Raw genomic sequence first — 19587 nt, 5'->3', positions numbered from 1 at the left:
TGCATAATTAAAGACGCCGAAATGCCTGATAATGAACTCTTGTGTGGTAATGCTATGAGCATATAGAATTACTTTCGCGGCAGCAGAAGGAGACCTGCGTAGTGCAGCCCACATTGTACGGGACTTTCAAACGATTATATAGGTTGAAATGAGCCCATACGAAGGATACGAGATCCCTATACCTTCTATCAAATAAGTGTGAAGTGACTGTTCTCATTCACGGGGAGCGTGCGGTAATAGCGAATGGGAGACAATAATTGAGTGAGCGGCCGGATTTTATTTTCTGTATTGAACATCATTTCGACCGATCATGCAAAGCTATTTTGTCGATATGATCGCCACACCCGATGCACACAGGCAGCAGCCATGAAAATGAACCAGAACTATACGACCGAAGCTTTTGTTGTTTATCTTCGAGATTTCAGTATGTTTATGAGCATCCCTCAGGCAGCGTACACGTGCTCTAATCCCCCCGTGTACGTACCCCCTTCCCCCCAATCTAACAAGGGTGGAGGAGGTATCTCTGAGACGGCTGAGAGTTGGAGTGGCCCTTACACCCGCCGTTCGACACCAGTGGCAAAGTCCTACTATTCCAGTTCTCTTCAAATGCCCACACTGCGAAGAACCCGCTTGCGACACCACTGTCCGGCATCTGATATGGACATGCCCAGGAACTTCGCATATACGCAAGACCATTTTACAAAAAGCTGGACTTTCACCGACTAATGACTCATTTCCACTTATTTATAACAAACAACATTTATGCACGCAGTTTATGTGACTTCTTGCATATGTCTGCACTCCACACATTTCTGCGATTCTACCAACTTTTAAGCCGTGTGGCAAACTCAGCGCCATAAATAATAATAATAATTCAAGAGCCCAAGTCATTGTCTCTGATATCTCGGAATTGTCTCGGGGATTGTGTCGGAAACACCGAGAAACTCGCTCATGTTCAGCTGCAATACTTGAAGCTCATCAAGAATGCTGTTGGATGCCGACCGAGTCATTTGTGGACGAGTAACTGATTGCAATAGTCGAGTGATTGTATGTGCCCACCAAGTGATAGATCCGTGAACTTCGACAGCTCACACACGGCGGCGTAAAGATAGCTGAACTTTGCCAGGATATAACTGACCTGACGGTAACACATGTGCTGATCTGCACGATCAAGTTGCGGACGTATACCGTCATTTTGTAACTCGCGTTTGCAGGAAGCAACGGAAATTCTACGCAGCTCGAAGTGGTTGCTTTTCCTGTAGTCATTTACAGCTTCTAGGTATGCAATGGATGACGCTGTATTCTCGTTTGGTTTGGTTTGGATTGTGGGGTTTAACGTCCCAAAGCGACTCAGGCTATGAGAGACGCCGTAGTGGAGGACTCCGGAAATTTCGACTACCTGGGGTTCTTTAACGTGCACTGACATCGCACAGCACACGGGCACCTTGCTTTTAGCCTCCATCGAAAAGTTGCCGCCGAGGCCGGGATTCGATCCCGCTTCTTTGGGAACAGTGGTCGAGCGCCGTAACCACTGCGCCACCCCGACGGGGTTGTATCCTAGTTTATTACTGAGGCGGCCGATAGGAAGTCGGCCTGCCAAAAGTAGGGAAGAGGAGAATCGATCGAAATTCTAAGTTTCCCGAGGGCGAAGACGGAAAGAATTTTGGCAGCAGAAACACGATGACAATTGATTCATTAGGCTACTCCTCTATATTCCTGTCGGCACCTTTAAAATGTTAAGATTAATGGTTCCCACCTGCCTTGCTGATAGCGACAGATATCGACCGCTTATAATAAATTATAAGCTAGGGCGACATCTCATTTTCTTCGTTGTCAGGCAGTGATGTCGGCAAGCCTATTCATGGCTTTCAAGCCATAGCTTAGTTTCGGCTCTAACATCGCCCATTTAGTGCATGCGCCGACACATAACTCAGATGACTGCGTTCTCGTACAGTGCATGAGGGAACATGTTCGATACGGGCAGAACTGAACGCTTTTCGAATATATAGTGGCCTTAATTATAATCCGTAGCAATATAACATGGCCTGCCTCACAGCTGTTCCCTGTCTTTCCCAGCAAAAAATCGCTTAGCATATTACACAACTATATAGCAAACCTGTAACCAAACTAGATTGCCTCGACAAATGTTTTTCGGGACTACTTTTTCGCAACCACACCATGAGTGCGAAAAGGTATTTCCAAGTAAACGAGGTTTGGGTCTAACACATGGGTCAATTCCCTGATGAAAACAAGATGCAATAACATTTTTTCTTTTTTTGTGCAAAATGCTGAGGTGAAAACCGACGGTATATATCAGCACTTTGTTGCGGTCGCTTTAGTCCGTTGAACAGCATTACAAGATTAGCGAGAAGTAGTCTTCTTCGTCCATGTCTTGTGTGAAAGTTCTGTGTCGCTTGCGTTCATCTAGAATATCATGATTTTTAACATACAGCGGGTAATGTTTCAGTGGAAGGGGAGGAGAAGGAAAGGCGGGCAGGTTACCGGAAAAAGAAACCGGTTTGCTACTCTACACTGGGGAAAAGGGATGAAGACACATGAAGGTGAAGCAAGAGATGGAGTAAGAGGGGAAAAGGAGTCAGCAGGCGGATAGCACCTTGGAAAACCACAGCCTGTAGTGCATGCCCCACTCTCTCAGGAAATGGAGGAGTGCCTGGCAGGCCTTCATCGTAAATGATCGCCGCGGTCAATCTTTACCTCCGTAAGCGTGCGTGGGTCAAGATTGTCCAGGGCACGGTGCAGAGGTCGCCTTCCGGCACTGTATTGAGGGCATTCAGTGAATCCTCCTCTAAACGTAAGAGCGGTGCTGGAGCTTGCGAAGTGCAGTTCGCGCGCAATGTTCTTGTGTTAGTGGTTGTCGCGAGTACTGCAACCGCGATGAGGAACAGTCGTTGAACCGCCGTCATTGCCGAAACCTTATGAGGAATACGTTTAGCTATTGTTATTTCGAAAACAATGCTACTCCCATTTCTCCCTTCGCGTAGCCAAGGTCGGTAGGCACGTTTGACTTTTAATGACCCTAGATGGCTGTGACGTCATACCAGCTGCGAGAGATGGGCTATCAAGTCGAGTCGTCGGGTGGCGGTGGTCGGTAGGTACGGCGCGCCGCGGATGAGATGACGTCACTGTGACGTCATACCAGCTGCCAGAGATGGGCTACCAAGTCGAGTCGTCGGGTGGCGAGTCGAGTCGAGTCGTCGCTAGGCACGCGCTGCTGCTGGATCCGCGCTGCTACCGAGTGGAGGCGCTGCTGTCACTTCTCTCGCAGTTGAGAGGAGGAGAAGGAAAACGATGGGTATATAAATGCTCGCGCTTGCTCAGCTGAGGCACTCGCTATGCATCCTGATGAACAGAAAGAAAAGGCACGCCTTCTCGACGAAGTCAGGGAACGACAGCGGGCTACAGAGACAGATGAAGAACGGGAACAGTGTCTCGCTCGACGGTGCCCTCACGATGCGGCTAGACGAGCGCGTCGCGCTTCTCTTGAATCGTCCTCAACTGGTGACGACTCCGAATGGAATGTAATGGACGCTTTTTACAGTGAAGACTCTTTGTCAACGTGTTCACTCAGCAGTCAAGAATATAGGAATGCAATTGAACGAGAGTAGAAAACTGGGCAAGTTGGTATGTATTCATGTTGTATGTGGTGCCACAACAAGATGAATAGGAATGCAACTAGGCGGCAACGACGCGTTCAGGGAACAGAAGAAAAATTTATTTCGCAACCTACCGGGCTGAACTAAAGCTAAGTCCCAGCTAATTTTTTTTCTTAAAGCGATCCGAGCCCCGTCCGTGTTCCCTAGCCTCCGGGCCACGTGCCTGCACATTGTCATCGAGCAGCGAACGTGACATACAAAAATATTTACTTGGATGGGTCTACTCGAGCAGAGGAGGTTGCGCTACGGAGGATCCTGGTCGGGGTTGCCCTGCTATGACACAAACATGGCCTCAATATCGATATTTATATCAACGTCCAGGATGTCCTGTCTGCAAGTTACAAGATCATGAGGCAGATATTCACCACTTGTTGTGGGTTTGCCCGGCACTGAAGCCGACGGGAATTCGGCACCTGACGGCAGTGGGGCTTTCGCCGAACAAATCATCTTCATACATTGCATGGACGCAAGGACCTTAACATCCCTCTTTTTTGAACTTTATGAAAGCAGCCAACTGTGTTTTTTGTTTCATTTAATACCCCCTTTAAATTCTTTTATGCCATTTTGCGCTGAGGGAATAAACAACGTTAATAAAAAAATACGTTATGCGGATGATGCCAAATTGCCTCATTTCCATCTTCTAAAGGTTGAGGTGCTGTAGCAGCCTTCGAGAGCAGTAACTGCGGAATGTTAGGATATTGGTTATATGGAGGTTAAAAAGAGAGGTAGAAAAAAGGTGGCTTCGTCCACTGGACCAAAGATCTGGTCGTATTAGGAAGGGCGCCTTTCGTAGCTCAGCATTTGTGCCGCGATAGCGTTTTATGTGCATTCTCATATATCTTCACGTGCGTCAGCGCTTGGCACCGGTTCGGTAGTTAATGGGAGTCAGGCTGCGGAGAAAAAATGGCCAGCGTCGATTTATGGGTGCCATTCCTCGTGCGCCCATTATCGCCCCTGCTGCCTGTGTGTACCTTGGCGTCCCAGTTTTACTGCCGACAGCGAGCTGTCCGAAAACGGGAGGCGGGGATTTTTCTATTCTGGAGAATGTGCGCGCAGCCGAGCCTTCACTCCCAAGTTGGAATACGTGTTAAAGTGCCGAGATAGCAAAAACGAAAAGCCCTGGGACTATCTATGCTGACGTGGACGAAGAGTCAAGTTGGCGCCAACGACATTCGTTTGGTTCGGAGAGCCGGAGAGCTTCTCTGTTGAAGCTTTATTGGGAGCAGTTTAAGGCTGACTTGAATCTATTCTCTTCCGGCTCATTGACTCTATTTAGGAGGTCTTTGGGGAATGACGATTATGGTAAGCAAGATTTTGCATAGATGACTTCTCTGTTTATATGTTTCCCAGACGTATTGTAGTGAGCCGGAAATGTTGTACACCGCGCACGATTCGGCAAACGTGCCACGTAGCGGCAGTAGCATGCTGCTTCCCATGAGCAGCAGCACATACACAAATCGAAATGAAAAAAACCGACAGGCTTGCAAACAACGGTTGGTGCCATCTCAGCTGTTGGCCCCGCCCCCTTTCCCTAGTGATGGATTTTACGCAGGAAAACTAAAGCCAATGTTTTCGATCAAGAAAGCCCCAAAAATACACACCTCAAATGTCGTCCTTCCCGACTGCTTTATCGGAGAGTGACCCATAAATTCGCTCCTGGGCTCTTTCAGGACGACAGTGCAGCTATCACGTCTGCTCCCAAAGTAAGTTAATATATAGTGCAAAACAAATTCACAGACGCTCACTGAGATAAAATGGCATAGACGCGTTAGCGTGCTTTTGTCAAGCATGTTACATGAGTATGCTATCTTTAAGGTAAAGAAATGCGAATACAGCAGGCAACGTCATATCAAGAGCGCCAGCAGGCACTCCCCGAGTGTATCAAAGCGAACGCCGCGGTCTGATTTCGTCTCTTCTGTCCTTCTCTCGCTGGACACCAGGCTCCACTTTCTACCCTCTTTTATTCCTCTTCTGACCGTCATGTTCACTCACCACACAGCCAGGGGAACCTGAACCGGAACCGAAGCAAAAGCTGAAACCGAGCCCGACTTTTTTCCGCCATCTTAGAACTGCACCCGAACTGGAACAAATCGGAGGAACCGTGCGGAACCAGTTCGGGGTATACGGTTCCGTTCCACTTTTTCTGGCAACCTACCTTCGTTGTTTATTTCTTTTATCGCTCCTTGTAAAGCGCTCTTCTCGCTTATTTCCAAAGCGCCACTGCACACTGAAAACATCACAACCATGCATATTGAAAAATAGTCCCTTGCAAAAAGGTGACATAAACAAAGGAAAATATATTGCCACATGTATAGCACCAATCTCTGGTGTTGACTGTCGTTTCATCCCGAACACGGCTGGTCACTGCACGACACAATGGCACCGCTCGTGAAGAAAATTACCCATTCGACAGCCTATAGCTTCTTAGTTACTGAAATAATAGCATCTAATTCGTAAGTTGAGTTACACATTTAGATAAACAGATATATAACCATATAGAACTAAAAAACGAAATGGCACACTATTGAAAAAATGTCATGCAAATCATTTTATTTTCCTATGGTTCGACGTCGCAATAAGTAGCATGAAACATGCATAGCAGCCGTATGTGATGCGACGCCAGCAGATTCAATTGGGTTGACCGAGACTGCAGAATGATAAGCCGACGCTGATGGTGGAAAGGTCGCCTTGGGCAGTAATTTACCGGTCTGTTCTTGAGTTGCATCTGAACATAGCACAAAGATGATACCGTAAGTCGATTTCCCACTTTCTCTTCTCTTCCTTTTGTCTCTAGCGATGCTTTCTTTCTTTATTTTCCCTGGTAAGTTGAACTCTGCCAGGAGCAGAAGTGGGCATCTTCATGAGGTCGAAACCTCATGAGGTCGAGCTCAACCTCAAAATGACCTCAACCTCTCGGAGTGAGGTGAGGTTGAGGTGAGGTCGGCGACAGCTCGAAATGTTTTGAGTGAGGTCATGAAATTGGACCTCAACCTCACGCGTGAGTTAGAGGTTGAGTGAGGTCGTCATTGCGTGAGGTCGAAATTGTGATATCCAAACTTTTTACTGCTGCCGCGGCTTACTTCGAAGAGCGCCCCTCCTGACGCGGGGTTCGAGCGTACTGCCGCGGTGTTCGGTTACCCTCCATTCGGAAGACAGGATGCCGCACCCCTTCCCAGCTTTCAGTGTTCCACCGTAATGTCCGCAGTCCGAGGACGCTTCCCTCTGGCCTTCTTGAAATGAATGCTTTTTATTATTATTTTAATTTTTTTATGCACGAACTCCTCCTGCCGCCCGCCCTTCCACCCCTGCTCCATTTGACTTGTTTGTGCTGATGCTTGCCGCCGGCTCAAACACCCGGAAGCGCGCAAAGCACATAACTCACGGTGACCCACGGTACTTTTGTCGGGTGCCGCAAGCAAGCAAGCAAACTAAAAAGCGAAGAAAATTCTCTTTGCGCAGACGGCATGGCGCAGTACTGTTTGTCGTGTGCGTGCCCGTTTCTAGGCGCTGGCGTCACAGCTGCTGCCTTACATTCGATGAAGGATCCCGCTGTACATTACATGGAAACTTAACAGAAACTGGTGCAGTTAAATTGTTAGAGGACGTGATACTGACAGTACAGACATGGCAGTAATTAAATGACAGTAATGAAATTACTGCCATTCAATTACTGTCAAGTTGTTTTGTTTACTAGCTTCACTTAGTTTTTGCATGAATGGAAACTAGAAAATAACTTAAAAGAAAGCAACTTAAATGAGTTGCACGTAGCTCCTTGTCCTGTCCCTCTTGTCTGATTGTGGTGTCTCTGTTGCGCTTTACATAGGTTTACGAGCATGAACCAACTAGCCCAGCAACGCATTTTACTGCAAACGTAATTGAATTACTCCGTAGAAGGGATTGTAATGTAATTTCATTACTTTTTGGGAGCAGTAATGAGTAATGTCATTTATTTACTTTTCTGCGATTTTCATCAAAGAAATTAGTAATATAACTTAAAATTTCTTTTCAAAACTAATTTTGCCATGTGTGGTCACTGACAGATAAAATAAGAAATACATGAACAAACCAGGAAAACCGGCGCAAGACTGTCTGAGCATTCTATCGAGCATTATACCCTTTCGAAAGGTACGCTGTCTATTCCGGTCCTGTAAATTTATATTCTTACATTCTCCAGCATAACCTCTCTTTGGTCTTGTGCTCCTTGTTCCTTCTAATAGAATCACAGGTGGCCCCGAACAACTGCAACGCCTAATTATTGCAGCATGGGATGAAGGTACTAGCGTTCCTTACATAACCAATACAGCGTTAAAACATGCAAGAGGATGATACGGACGGTACAGCTTATAAGACGCGGCTGGTATTGAGAAAAGTAGCCTGCGCATCTTAACCATTTACCGATATATATATATATATATATATATATATATATATATATATATATATATATATATATATATATATATATATATATATATATATATATATATATACGGGCTTTGTGTAAAGTAAAGCCCAATAAAAAAAAATGTTTTTGCTGCGCTAAGGCCCTTTGTTTATCTCTGAAGTTCGATTGAAACCAAGCAATGCAGGAGGAAGGAGTATGGTAAGGGATTCTTAACTTCATAATATCAGGTCTCTCTTGAAATTTCTTAGTTATGCGTAGAGAAAAAAAAAGAAAGAAAAGCGCTCTCGTACATGTTTTTGTCAGCTAACTTAGTATTGAGATGGTTTCTGGCTCGGCATTTTGGTGTCTAGACGGACGAATTGTTGTGGCAAACTGAGCGTGTCTCTTTTGTGCTGCCGCCTGCTCGAGACAGACAAATCAATCGGATGAAAATTTTTTGTGGTCAGATGTCGGAGTAATATATTCAGACATTCGTTTTTTTTTTTTTTTTTTTTTTTTTAATTGAGATGAGCGTCAATGAAACCGATTACATGCTAGCACAGAAATGCAGCACTAAGTCGATGTCTTAAACAATTCTATACGCTCTGGGAACCGCACTTCTCTTCTGTTTTCAGTGTGCGACATTTTTTAGCCCTTTCGTCAACATGGTATTTCTTTTTATATATTTTCTTGAATGTCATTTACGTTCGCGTACTGCCCAACAGAGAACAGGCTTATTCCCTCAAAGTTGGCTCTTTCTTTGTATCTTTCCAGAGGTTCATATCATAACCCTCCTTTCCACTTACCGGCACAGCCATTTGGTTTTTCTCTTTATTTTTGTTGCAAGTATTGCAAAGCGCGATGTAGTCTCTGAAAGCGGAGCTGACACACATACGCCACTACATTTGGTGTGCATTGCTGACAGTTCGGCATTCACCGCATGAGGAAAACCAGATGCCTTGAGACGGACAGCGAACGAGCGCGTGCACAGCAGGGAGCGCGGTCCCTTCGGGCTGCGTGGTCGCCTCCTTTTTGTTGTTGCCTTTATTTTACGCTTATGTGCTGTAACTATATGACCCTAACGGGGAAACGGCTTCTCTGGATGCACTTGCGGTGCATGCGGCGAAGCAGCTTCGGAACATCACCGTGCAATTTATTACTTCAGTCTTTAAAGGAAAACAAGTGAATACCACAAAGAAGCTCGTCTCAGACTTGTTGGCGAAATGGTATCCAGGATTCTGTTGGGACGTACAAAAATTTATATCATCTCTTTTTTTTTCTTTTTGTGACGCGGGTGGGAGTTGGAAATTTTGCTCCGGCGAAATTTGACGAGCGAACCGATGTTCACGACAGCAAAATGGCTCACGTTTAACCCTATTTCCTAGCTGTTCCGACCCCTGTAATTTTTTTCATGTAAGGGTGGTGTTCGAAGAAGCAATTTTGCCAATTCTTGCAATACGCCACGGGATCACAGAGTTGTCGGCAAACACCTAGAGATTGGCCGGTGGGACCTTATAACATCAACAGCATTCCTCTTCGAAATTTTCTGAAGGTATTCCTGTTCTTTTTTTCTAATTTATTGAATTCGGTCGCAAGATAATGTTCAGATTATTAAAAAGAAGCTTGGCAACGATGATTTCGTTTTTCAAATAAAAGAAAAAGAGCATATTTTCATTGTTGTCATCGTCAGTAGGGTCCACAGCATTTGTATTTTCAGTATATAGTAAGAACTGGCTTGATTTATTCCTAATACAAATCTTATTCACGTGGAACGGATGGAATAAACTCTTTGTATTGCATTATGGGTCTATGCGTAGTAATGTGGTACCCATGCAGGCCTTAGATTGAAACCGATCAAAAAGGGTAGGCGAGGAGAGGGAGAGCATTGCTACTTTATTGCGGAATTGGACATGTAGTCTCCGGAGTTTTTCTGCTTTTATCCATATATTAATTATTGTATAAAATTTAGAGTAAAATACAACCTTCATACGACAAAATTCTGGCTTTCCTATATATCCTAGGATTACCGAGAAATGTATAATTGCTTTAATTACGGTTTAATTTATTGATCTTTTTTTTTTTTTTTTTGAGGTCGAGCGCCCGACCTCAACCTCACATTTTGAGTTTGAGGTGAGGTTGAGTGAGGTCGCCTGTGTTCACCTGAAAAGTGAGGTGAGGTCGCCTGGGGGACCTCAACCTCAATCGCTGAGGTTGAGGTTGAGTGATGTCGCCAAATATTTTTTGAGTTTGAGGTGAGGTCGAGGTTTTTGAGGTCAAATGCCCACCTCTGGCCAGGAGTGATGCTCGGATGTTCAAATATGTAGACTGAGCAGAGCAAGCAGCTAAGCATATGATTATTTGCGCAATAATAATAATAATAATAATAATAATAATAATAATAATAATAATAATAATAATAATAATAATAATAATAATAATAATAATAATAATAATAATAATAATAATAATAATAATAAAAGCAGCTAAGCGGAAATACTGCTGGGAGTATTAATTCACGAGCTCTCTTTGGTGTGCTGTAGTTTGGGCTCGTACAACTATGGTGTTGAGAAAAAGAATGCGTTTCATCGCTTTATCCAATCACTGATTCGAACACCTAAAACAGTCTAGAAACATGGCGCTGAAAGCTAGAAGTGCAATATTAAGAGAAAACCTAACTAATGAGTAGCCTGGTATGCGTGTTGTGCGGTGACGAGGGAGGTGGGGACAAAAATCTTGAAAAGCAGGGAGAGGGACGAGGTCAAGCAGACCGAAGGAACCTGCGACTAGGCCCTGAGGAGGAGGGAATTGCAGTAATTGAGCAATAGGTGAACTGCAGGTAGAGAAAATGAAGAAAAGAAAAGCCGGTTAGGCGCAGGGAAGAGGCAAGCTTTAAGGAACAATACAGCAGGAAGTAAAATGAAAAGCAAGATAATGGTGAATTTAGTCTTCATTCCACTGCTGCTCGTGTGGATGAGACCGTTTACAAAACACAGGGTCCCTGAAACTGTCCCTGTTATCGTTTATTTTTTTTTTTCTGAACCCGTTTCAACCGGTTCGGGCAGGGTCAACCGATTCGAATCGGAACGAAACGCGTTTCCGCGGAGCCGAGCTGAACCCGAAAAAATATTCTGGTTCGACACCCTGCACACAGCAACTTTGAGTCTTCGTCGACACCGGGAGTTTCTTCTTCTTCTTTTTTCTTTTTAGAACGGGGTGTTTCTGATTGTCAGGCGCCAGCGCACCAATGTCACACACAATGTCCCCCAATCAAGCTCAAACCCATGTCATGTGACCATATAACGTAATGACAGGGGCTGTGAGGGTTCGGAGTCACACGCCGCTGGACATTTTTTTCCCCGGAGGTGGCGCTTCTAACGAAGATGCGTTGCGAGTAATATAAAAACAAGAATTCAATAAATAGAATGATAGTATAGTTAACCAATCTAAAACAATAATTAAGATATAGGGAGAAAAATGAGCATGATAGCTTCTGCTACCACCCTGTTTCAAAGGGGATGCTCCTATATTCCATCTATCCATCCGTTAATAAAAACCAGTTCAGATTACATTGAAGCATAAGAAAAGAGAAGGTGTGAGCAGCAGTACACGGATAAATGTGCGGAAGCGTGCTGAGAGATTTCTTCGTGTCGAATCTCTGTGCTCTTTGACAACCTCACTTATCGCGTCGACGGGTGGGATTAAGCGATCTTGGATATATTCGTTAGTACGCCTGTTAGTATGCAAATACTATAGAGCTGTGATTGCTCCTAACTCGTTTGGTACTTGTTTATTGCAAAAGGTGCAGACATAGGGAGGTGATTCCGATAGCGAATAATACTGAAGGCGTTTTATGCGTTAATGGGGCGTTTTACGCGCATGTTAGGTCATCAAGCTAAATTGGCTACTGCCCAGTAGGTTTGAAACGTTGTCGCCGGCTTCATTTTGCGCTTTTCGGGCACCAAGCAATTCATTCTTTATTGAGTGTCTCCACTGGCCTTGTGAGCCCTTCCTCAAATGTAGACTAGCTCTCTCGATCTGCATTCCTGCTTGTGTTCTCCGGCTCATGTGTAAAGTTGATCACACAAGATTTGACTTGGGATATTTTTTGTTTTAAGTGATCTTGAGTCGTTCGCAGGCACCGGTGGGTAAATAAAGAGAGATGGAAGGAGTACAAAGAAATTGCGCACGCGAGTATGCGTTTGAAGATGACACACAAGCCGGCTACGCGGTGAAAAAAATGACGGAAAACCAACTAGCCCGACAGCTGTCCTCTTCATGTAGGTATATTTGTAGCTCCGCGGGCACCTTTTCTTCGTTCTCCGCTGAACCCTGTCTTATGATATCCCTCGTCGCAACTGCCTCTTGCAAGGCAAGACTTCTCGGTTTCTGCATTCGTCGAAAAATTCTGCCTCCTGAACTGTTGAAATTGTTCGGAGGCTTTGATCCAACAACTGGTCAAAAAAAAAAAAAATAGTCAGCGCTTGTGTGTCATACTTGTCCCTCCGTGCGTTGTCCTCTTCCGGCTGTGTGCTGCAAAAAACGAGCGAATACGTTGGCCTGAATTCACCCATCGATCTTTTTTTTTTTTTAAATGCTTCGTGGAGTTGATGCGTGTCACCATCGTCATTAACGTTGAGCTCATATCGAGCAATCTCATCTGTTTGGCACAGACGAGCTCGATTCTTCTGTTGACATGGTCGGTATATTGCGCTATTATACAAGTCAGGAGCTCAGATCCTTGACAGGAAGGATAGAGTTTTATAAAGTACAGCACAGACATTTTCTAAAACGTCAGTAAACAACACTGATGTGTCCCATAAAGTTGTGTGTGATCACGCGACACATGCCATTCCTGCCAGTCAGAGGCTATGTGACGACACTACCCCTGGCCCCACCATTCAACTTGAACGCTATTAGGTCTAGCCTCTGTCGTACAAGAGCAAATAAACTGCGCTGGGACGAGCCAGCACTGCGTAGACTGGCCGGTGGTGTAATAAGAACATTATGCGGTGGATAATGGCAAGAGCAATGCACTTTTTCAACGCATGGTTTTCCTTTGAAAGGTACGTAGCCCTTCTTACTATGGTGCCGCATAAAACGACTTGAGGCAGGGGTAACGCGCTAGCGGCGGCCAGTAGCCGTTTTCCAGTATGTTTGTGCGAGCGCTGTGGCTGTTCCGCTTAAGCTAGAAGAATGATGCTTAGTTCACTGTAAAGACAATTTTATCTTCTTTCTGTGGATATGCGTTGATAAAAACTATTCATGTTTTTGTAACGGCAGTGAACAAAAGAATGAAGGGCATAAAACGATATTTTTCTTCGGCTTGCTTGCTTTTGCCCAGGTTTTTACAAGAACTACTGCTTATAAAAGAAAACCGTTTCTGCAGCGTTTAGTTGAAGTAGCGATCTAGGCCCTGGCATCAAGTTTTTTAAGTTGTAATAAATAGTTAATTAGAACTGGTGCCCTAAATAAGTGCGAAAATGGCAAAATGGCATTAATAGCTGCTAATGAAATTCACAAAATTCAAATTTAGCTAGCTTGTGTATAGTGATCATTTTGTTAAATACTGAAAGTTTAACTGAGCTACACCGCATATTTTTGTACTTTTTTTTTTTGTTCAAAATTGGTCGGAGCCTAGAAACAGTGCTCTCCTTTGACTGAACTCTTGAAGCAAGTAAACGTCGTATAGTAAACAAATTATGCACACGAACTATTTAGGAAATGATCTTGGCCTAACGATGTCAAAATTTTACTATAACAAACATGGCAATAATACGGCGCAATTCAATTGGGCCGTTTGTTGTCTACCTGAATCTCTGCAAAATACACCTATCAAAAAGACCACTGCTATATTTCAGGCTATTTTCTCAAAAACTGAAGTCGCTTGTCTTAAAACTATCAGTAATGTATAGGTACGAACGATAAATGGTGCGTATTAACTCAATAATCGCTCTTTTATTGGTCCACAGGGTTTTTATGTTTGCATCTCGCGGGCATTTCATCATAACAATGGAGTTCTGCCGATTGACAATAGTGGCGCTGCCAAACTTTTTGAAGAAAGATTTACGGGTGTACCACAATGAATATTGTTGTTTACTAAAACGTGTGCGTCATTTCCGCGTCCGATCAGGTGGTTCTGGTCCGCCTGTCTTTTCGGTCGTTCACCACTGTTAGCAGTATAGTTAGCCGGCTGAATTATCTCCGTATCAAGACTTTGGTTTTTAGAGTGCGTTTGTTTTTCGTTTAGAAGAAGTTCTTGTTGTTCGAGTCGGTGCATACTGTTGTAGGAACGAATTGCGCACAGAAAGTGTTTCGTGTGCAGCGTCGTTTTTCATCATTTTATATTGCCATTATTTTCGTTTAAGAGTCTCAAATGGGGATTCGCCGGACACGTCTTCAGCGCAAAAGAAAGCCATCGGCGAGGATAAAACGTCGTGCCAACATGAACTAGGTCAACGCCAAACCCAGGTAAGCGGCGCGGATCGAAATTTTCTTTTTTCGTATGTGTAATGAATGAAGTGCGACGGCTCCTGTGTCGCTTGCGTGACCTATCTCGTAGCATGTTATCGGGTGCGATTTTTATGGATGGGTCTGCAAGATTACGAGTGTCATGGCATTGTGAACATTTCGCGATGCGAGAACGGAAATTTGCTGCAAGTATATTTGTTCCGTAACTGTGGGGCCTGTTGTAGCGGCCCTTGAATTTGAGAGTTGAGGGGTTTGTGCTGAGATATGTCAACAGCTTTAGTACAGAAGGCAATCCAGGGGACATTTTGCGTATGTGATAACTGTTGACATGAGCATGCGCAATTTACGGGTTGGGCCCCTCATGTGGCATACGTTTTTTTTTTTTCATCCCACACTGAAGTAGGTTATGAAATGTAGGTATATCTAAACAACAGTACAGTGGTTGCATCTACTGCAAATTATCTAGCGCGATAAAATCGCCTGTTAATTCAGTGTTGCGCAAAATATTTAGCGTTTTGCATTTCTCCTGACCCCTCCTTTATAATAAGAAAATTGCAACCCCCTCATATAGCATACACTCGGAATACGCTGCAGCGGCAGTTTGCGTCATGGGTGATAGGCACCTTCAGCACAAGCGGCGCTTGGCAGCTTTATAGCGTGTACATTATCATGAGGGAGGGGCAAAGCATGATGAAATATCGTACAATCGTACTGCGAACCACTGCTACTGCACATGCCACTAGTACCGACGAAGAGCCGTAGCTCTTATTTTTGCTCAGCTTGTTTCTCTTTTTTGTTTTGTTCATGCACTTAGTATGCGCCTATGGTGCTGATTTTCGACCGTTTCTTGCTTGGAGGCTGGTGCCTTATACGAAATATATGCGCCTATGGTGCTGATTTTCGACCGTTTCTTGCTTGGAGGCTGGTGCCTCATACGAAATATAACTTTCCTCTTGAACTTCACTTCTGGTGTCGAAAAAGAACTTTTCACGGGCACTGCATAACTATGTCAAGAGAAATGCGCAAGTCAATGCATACTTATGTCCGTATCCGCGTCAAGTAAATTTATTGTCCTATTTTGCTGCAAGAATAAATTGCAAGAAAAATTTTTCTGCCTGTGCATATAACACATGTCATGTGTAAAAAAACATCTGAATAAGTGATTAAATACAATTTGCTGACATTTTATTGCGTGCAGTATTTGAAAAGGGTCCAGAGAGCAAAGCGTGTGAGGAAAGTGGGGGTAACAAGTATCTCATGTTTTCTTTTTTTGTTGGCAGTTTGACATGAGGTTTTTCTTTTACCTGCCCATTTTTGTTTTCTCCCCCATATTTTTGTGCATAACCATTCACTGTGAACCTTACCTTCGTTGTAGCCAGTGTGTTGCATCCACCTTGGAAATGCTGAAATAATACAATTTACGCGTTTTTTTTTTCTTGGCATGCTTTGTTTGCTTGTAATTTGGCATCATATACTATTGGTCGATGATATTAGTATTACAGCGGTAGATGTGACTGTAAGTATCGACAAGGTCAGTTGTTGGGCGAGTTGGTGACGATGTTCCATATCTACAGCGCGATAAACGAGACAAGAGAGAAAACATATTGTCGCATAGCTCGCTATGCGACACCTCCCCCCTATGAAAAAGAGTGTCCCACTCGGTCACAATCATGCCCGTACAAATAAACCGCAAGGAAATGCTATGAATAACTATGTACAAGGTTCAAAAATGAAATTACGTCTACCGGATAGGACCACACAACAATACCAAAATTGAATAAAATATACGCAATGCCGAAAAAACGAGAAAATATAAATGTCAGGTGAAACAGATTACAACCAGGAAGGTAGAGAAGAACACTTACACGCAATAAAACATTGGCATATCAGTCAAAATGTTACAGGGCACTCTCAAAATGTCCACTTGCACGTATTCACACAAAACACAAAACATTCGGGAGTATATACAAAGTCACGGCGGATTAATTAACACTTCCGTCCGCGCTGTAATACATCTCGGTATCACTGTCATAATCGGTCCTTACTCCTTTGGGGTTGGTGCGAGTTCCCGTGGGTCTACACTGAAATGTTGATTCGGAGTATGAATATGTCTCAGTCGCACTTCCAGCAGAGGTACCGCGATCACTGTTTTTCACGGTCGAGGCCGCTACACGTTTTGGCCTTGCGGAGACACGAACACAGCGCTCAAACGCATGCACACCATCACCACGATCACCGTTTGCTGACTCGTCGTCGGCGTCCTCATCAGAAGCAAGCCGTGGGTGGTAGTGTTTCAGACGTTCAGCGTTGACGACATCCCGCTTTCGGCCGGTGCGATCGATGACCTCCCAGTTATTTTCTGATACCTTCCGGAGCAGACGGAACGGCCCGTGGTATCTGTGGAGCAGTTTGGTGGTCTTTCCTTTCGATCGAGAAGGCGTCCACAGGTACACAAGGTCTCCCGGATAGAAAACAGCATCCCGTCGTTTGGAGTCGTATGCCCTTTTGTTCTTTTCTTGCCGGTCTTTCTCACGCTGAGCTACGACTTGGCGCGCCTGGCGAAGCCGGTGCACCACCTTGTGAGCATCCACTTCGTCACAGTCGACCTGCGCGACACCGAGGGCCACCTCAACAGGAAGTGTTGGCTCGTGTCCGTGAAGAAGAAAAAACGGTGAAAAACCTGTCGTTTCGTGTTGCGACGAATTATAGGCGAAAAGAACATAAGGCAGGAATTCGTCCCAGTCCCGATGATGCGAGGAGACATACATGCTGAGCATGTCGGCAAGCGTGCGGTTGAAACGTTCGCACAAGCCATTGGTTTGCGGGTGGTACGCTGTTGTTTTCACGTGGTCTGTACCCATGGCTTTAAATATTTCCTCAATCAAGGAAGCAACAAAATGTTGTCCGCGGTCCGTAATGATGCGGCCTGGTGCCCCGTGGCGTAGGACGATCTCTCGCACAAAGCCCTGCGCGGCCTCAGCAGCTGTAGCCGCCGGGCATGCTACTGCTTCGACCCACTTCGTGTGGTAATCAGTCATCACGAGGATGTAGCGGTTTCCGGATTGACTCTTCGTAAATGGTCCCAAAAAGTCCATTCCAACCTGTTTAAAAGGCATTCCCACCGGGGGAAGAGGCTGGAGAAACCCGATTGGTTTGCCCGGTGGGGCTTTGCGCGTCTGGCAGTCAGGGCAAGACAGCACATAGTTTGACACCTGCGCGAACATCTTAGGCCAGAAGTAACGCCTACGTATCTTCTCCCATGTGCGCTTGACCCCGAGGTGTCCCGCCGTGAGATCATCGTGGCAGCCCCTTAGCACCTCTGACCGCAAACATTTTGGTACAACCAGTGCGTCGTAGTCTGACTCGAAACCTTTCGCTCGCCTGTGCAACACACCGTTGATCATTCGAAAACACCGTGCCGTTTTTTTCAGTGTTCTGGCAACGGGTGAATCCGGGTTCTCCAGGTGTCCTATCACTTCCCTCATCCAAGGGTCTTCCCTCTGCTTCATGCCTACATCCACGCGACCTAGCACAAGCAGCGGTGCAAAGTTATCTTCACTAACCGGTGCCGGCTCGCGTGGCAGGCGAGAAAGGGTGTCTGCATCTGCGTTCTTCAAACCTGGGCGGTGTTTGAGAGCCAGGTCAAACTCTTGCAACAGCAGGGACCATCTCATGAGGCGTCCATTCGGATTCTTGACATTCATCAGCCATGCGAGGCTGGCTTGATCTGTGATCACGGTGAAGTTACTGCCGAATATATAAGGTCGAAACTGCCTACAGGCGTAAACGACAGCCAGACATTCCTTTTCTGTGGTGCTGTAATTAGCTTCCGCTTTGTTGAGATGACGGCTGGCGTAGGCGATGACATGTTCCCGACCCTCGTCTTTTTGAACCAGCACAGCACCAAGACCGTAGTCACAGGCATCCGTATGGATTTCGATGGGCTTGCCTGGCTCGAATTGACGCAGAACTGGCGCCGTAGTCAGCTTCTCTTTGAGCGCTTGCATGGCCGCCTCGCATGCCGTGTCCCACTCAAACGAAACATTCTTTCTTGTCAAATTAGTCAAAGGTCGGGAGATTAGGGAGAAATCCTTGATGAAACGCCGATAATAATTGCAGATTCCCAGGAAACTCTGAACTCCTTTCTTGTTTTTTGGCGCTGGGAGCTTTTCGATCGCGGCTATTTTGTCCGGATCTGGTCTGATGTTCTCTCCAGTCAGCACGTGCCCGAGATACCTGATTTCTTGTTGCGCGAAGCTGCATTTTTCCGGCTTCAGACGCAAGTTGGCTTCATCAAGAGCGCTTAACACCTTTTCCAAGTCCTCTAGGTGAGTTTTCATGGTCTTCGAGAAAATGACAATGTCATCCAAATAGGCCAAACACACCCTCCAGAGAAGACCACTCAAAACTTTGTTGATCATCCTCTGGAATGTCGCGGGAGCATTGCACAGACCGAAAGGAACGACATTGAACTCGTACAGACCGGAGCCGCATGCGAATGCTGTCTTCGACTTGTCCTCTTCGCGGATTCCTACCTGCCAATAGCCTGAAGTGAGGTCAAGCGTCGTGAAATATCGAGAACCCTGCAGCAGATCCAAAATGTCATCGATTCGCGGTAATGGGTGCACGTCTTTCTCGGTAACCGCGTTCACCCTTCGGAAATCAACGCAGAAACGCCAACCTCCCTGCGCCTTTTTCACGAGAACAACGGGCGTTCCTGGTTGTAATCTGTTTCACCTGACATTTATATTTTCTCGTTTTTTCGGCATTGCGTATATTTTATTCAATTTTGGTATTGTTGTGTGGTCCTATCCGGTAGACGTAATTTCATTTTTGAACCTTGTACATAGTTATTCATAGCATTTCCTTGCGGTTTATTTGTACGGGCATGATTGTGACCGAGTGGGACACTCTTTTTCATAGGGGGGAGGTGTCGCATAGCGAGCTATGCCTATGTCGCGCGCCGTTTTCCGGACCCGTGCACAGCCGGGGAGCGGTCCTTTTTTTTTCTTTCGCACGGCGTCGCTGTGCTTTCCCCTTCTTCTTGGGGGGGTATTCACG

At 45.3% G+C, this 19587-nt stretch overlaps 1 protein-coding gene across 1 annotated transcript in view; it reads right to left on the bottom strand.

The window, feature by feature from the left end:
• LOC146202969 (tachykinin-like peptides receptor 99D) overlaps positions 1-19587 on the bottom strand; it is a 249813-nt gene that overhangs the window by 75101 nt on the left and 155125 nt on the right. The window lies entirely within an intron of this gene.

Source organism: Amblyomma maculatum, chromosome 1, assembly GCF_055883805.1.
Source record: "Amblyomma maculatum isolate TAMU_Amacu chromosome 1, ASM5588380v1, whole genome shotgun sequence".
NCBI lineage: Eukaryota > Metazoa > Arthropoda > Arachnida > Ixodida > Ixodidae > Amblyomma > Amblyomma maculatum.
The sequence above is the reverse complement of the archived record's forward strand: the minus strand, read 5'-3'. Positions and strand labels throughout refer to the sequence as shown.